This window comes from Enhydra lutris, unplaced genomic scaffold (genome assembly GCF_002288905.1).
Source record: "Enhydra lutris kenyoni isolate GAN:26980312 unplaced genomic scaffold, ASM228890v2 scaffoldscaffold9, whole genome shotgun sequence".
Classification (NCBI taxonomy): domain Eukaryota; kingdom Metazoa; phylum Chordata; class Mammalia; order Carnivora; family Mustelidae; genus Enhydra; species Enhydra lutris.
The window spans coordinates 54,861,450-54,865,143 of record NW_019154093.1 but is presented as its reverse complement, the minus strand read 5'-3'; the positions used below and the strand labels follow the sequence as shown (position 1 = coordinate 54,865,143).

The 3,694-nt window shown below is 42.9% G+C and overlaps 1 pseudogene; it reads right to left on the bottom strand.

Moving 5' to 3' along the window:
* Positions 1-776: 776 nt before the first annotated feature.
* Positions 777-2,133, bottom strand: LOC111143175 (annotated as a pseudogene).
* Between the last annotated feature and the right edge of the window lie 1,561 nt (positions 2,134-3,694).

Sequence of the window (3,694 nt, the reverse complement as noted above, 5' to 3'; positions counted from 1 at the left end):
TCCCTTCATCTATTCCATTTACATCTCCTTCCTTGGAAACTTTTTGAAGGAGTTTTGTTTTTTTTTTTTTTTTTACCCTTTAACTCTGTTTCTTATCTGCCATTCATTCTTCAGTCTAGCTCCTCTCTCCCATTTGTCTTAAAGCTGCCTTCACCAAGATCAATAATGACCATGTTGTTAAATCCAAAAGATAATTTTCAGCCTTTATCTTACCTGATCTGTGTGCAGCACTTGACGCTGACCTCACATCCTTCCAGCATTGTCTTTCCCTGAATTCTAGACCATGTAGTCTTAATTTTTATCTCACATTATAGCTGCTCCATCTCAGTCACCTTTATATATCTTGTAACTATTGGTATTTCCCAGGACTCTATCCTTAGTTCCCTTTCCTTCCCTCCCCTCATTTTCCATTATTCTCTTCTCTTTCTTTCTTCTCTCCTTTTCTCTGGTATAAACCATCCCTGGGCATTCTTACTTATTCACATAGCTTCAGGAGCCATCTATATGCCAATAACTTCCAAACTATATTTTAAATCCAATTTTTTCTCTTTCTTTTTTCCTTTTATTCATTTAAGATTGGAAATACTTTATTCAAGCCCATCAGAGAAATGGACAGCTTGGGTCTGTAACAGAGCATGTGTTTTAAAGCATAGGTTGGCATTGTATATGAGACTATACACTGCTACACACAAATTAACTCATCAGAGCACAACTTTTCAAGTTCAAAACAGAACAAGCTTCCCTGTAAAAGAAGCACCTTTGTGATATTTTTAACTTTAGTAGTCTTCTCCTCCTTTTTCACCTTCTCCTTTGACAGAATCCACACCAGCTTCTTCATAATCCTTCTGAATGACAGCCATGTCCTCATGGGCCTCAAAAAAAAAAAAATGTCCTTCCTCCACGCCCTCCCCCACATACCAGTGAACAAAGGCACACTTGGAATACATCAGGTCAAACTTGCAGTCCAGGCGAGCCTAGGCCTCCGTGATGGCTGTGGTTGTGTTCAGCAGGCACACAGCTCGCTGTACTTTGGCCAGGTCTCCACCAGGAACCACAATGGGAGGCTGGTAATTAATGCCAACTTGGAAACCAGTGAGGAACCAGTGCACAACCTGGATGGTATACTTGATCTTGATGGTGGCAATGGCAGCATTGACATCTTTGGGAACCATATTTCATGGTACAACAGGCAGCAAGACACATATTTACTGTGGTGAGGCTCACATTTCACCACCTGGTCCACTGGCTCAAAAGCATGCTTTGGTGATCTCTGCTACAGAAAGCTGTTCATGGTAGGCTTTCTCAGCAGAGGTGACAGGGGCATAGTGGCCAGAGGGAAGTAGATGTGAGGATAGGGCATGAGGTTGGTCTGGAATTCTCTCAGATCAACATTCAGGGCTCTCTCAAATCCGAGAGAAGCAGTGATGGAGGACACAATTTGACCTATCAACCTATTTTGATTAGTGTTTTTTGGCATTCAATATTGAGGTTTCTACACTGGATGTCACAGATGACCTCATTGTCTACTCTGAAAGCACAATCAGATTGCTCCAAGGTGGTGTGGGTAGTGAAGGTGGAGTTGTAGGGCTCGATACAGCTGTGGAAACTTGGAGGGCTGGGTAAATGGAGAACTCCAGCTTGGACTTCTTGCCATAATCAACTTAGAGACATTCCATCAGCAGAGAGGTAAACCCAGAACCAGTTCCCCCTCCAAAGCTGTGGAAAACCAAGAAGCCCTGAAGACCTGCCCTGGTCAGCCAGTTTCTGAATTCAGTTCAAGACAAGGTCAATGATCTCCTTACCAATGGTGTAGAGCTCTCTGGCATAGTTATTGGCAGCATCTTCCTTCTCTGTGATGAGCTGCTCAGGGTGGAAGAGCTGGTGGTAGGTGCCAGTGCGAATGCCATCAGTAACTGTGGGTTCCAGGTCTACAAACACTTCCCTGGGCACATGCTTCCCAGCACCTGTCTCACTGAAGAAGGTGTTGAGGGAGTCATCTCCTCCCCTAATGGTCTTGTCACTTGGAATCTGGCCATTGGGTTGAATGCCATGTTCTAGGTAATAGAGTTCCCAGCAGGCATTGACAATCTGGACGTGAGCCTGACCAACATGGATGGAGATGCATTCATGCATGGTTGCTGCTTTGTGACTGCCAAGCAGATGGCAGAGAGGAAGGGGGGATGTTGTTGCTTCTTACAGCACAACTCTTAGGTGGTCGATATAAGAGAACCTGCCAAGTACCAGATACTTAAAAGGACCTAATTGTCTACTAGATGTTTCTTCTTTGGTGTTCTGTAAGTCCTTGAATCTGGACATGTCCAAAAATAAAACTCAACATTTTCTTCCCACCTGAATCTGTTTTTTTTTTCTTTTTTTCCTGCCTTGCCTGTCTCAGTGACTGGTATCTCTATTCCCCAGCCAGAAATTAGGTGTCACCTCACTCACCCACAACTTCAACCCCCATTAAAGTGACAAATTCACCCCTGTTTTCCCAGAATTTTTTTGGTGTTAGTATGAAAAATTTCACATCCGTGGAACCCCCACAGTTCCATAAAAACTGGAATGGCTTGTCTGGAGCTGTCTTAATTTTAAAACTAAAAGTCTCATGTCTTGGGAACCTCTTTAGTTCTGGGCAAACCATAAGGTTGATAATCCTTTTGCCTCTATCCAATCAATCATCAAGACCTACTGATTTTAACTTTAATGTGTCCGGGTTGTCCAGTTCTCCCCATCTTCACTGTTACTCTAACCAGCATAGGTCATTAACATGTCTTGCCTTGACTGCTGCAAAGCTTTGCAACTTTCCTTTGCCTCTAGCATTTCTTCCTCCAACCCATTCTCTGAATTGCTGCTAGAGTCATCTTTCTAAACTATAACCTTGATTGTATCATTTTTCTTCTGAAATCTCTGTGACTGTTCTTTATTTGCCCTACGATAAGGGGCACACTTTTTTTTTTAAGTAGGCTCCATGCCCAGTGTGGAGCCCAATGTGGTGCCTGAATTCGCAACCCTGAGATTAAGACTGAGCCACACCAGTGCTCCAAGGGGCTTATGTTTTAAAATGTCTCACATGACCTCTCATGAAATCATCCTGTTTATTCTTCCAGGCTCATCCTTTCTCACTTTGTTGTTACACTGCATATAAGCCCAGATGCCAGCTGTCTCCTCTATGAAAGCAACCTTTGTTTTTATTTTACACCCACATGGACATAGAACTTTTGCATATCTTCACATTCTCTATCTTGAGCCCATCTCTACAAAAGTCTTCGTAAGAAACACAGAATTCACAGACAAGATGAAAGGGATCTCCTAGCATGTGTGGTATAGCAGCAACGCCCCAACTCACTATTTGACATTTCTTCTCCAAAGTTCCTTCTCAGCTCTGACACTCCTCTAAGATTTCTTTTTTCCTTTGTCTCTACTTTTCCTCCAAGGTATACAGCCTTCTTGGATCTACACGCCCCCTTCCTGTGCCCCTGCCCCAATCTCTTTATACTCATCTCTTTATTATCCTGAGTGATTTGGCTTTGCCCTAGATCCTCTTTATAAATGTACATTCCCAACTCCATCCAAGGGTTCAACAAAACAAAGTATCCTTCTATTTTGAGATTCCATTCCTGCTCAGTGCCATCATTTTTAGCTTGACATGTCTGGTGGGGTCTCATCTCTCATCCCAAGTGGATTGTTAAAATAT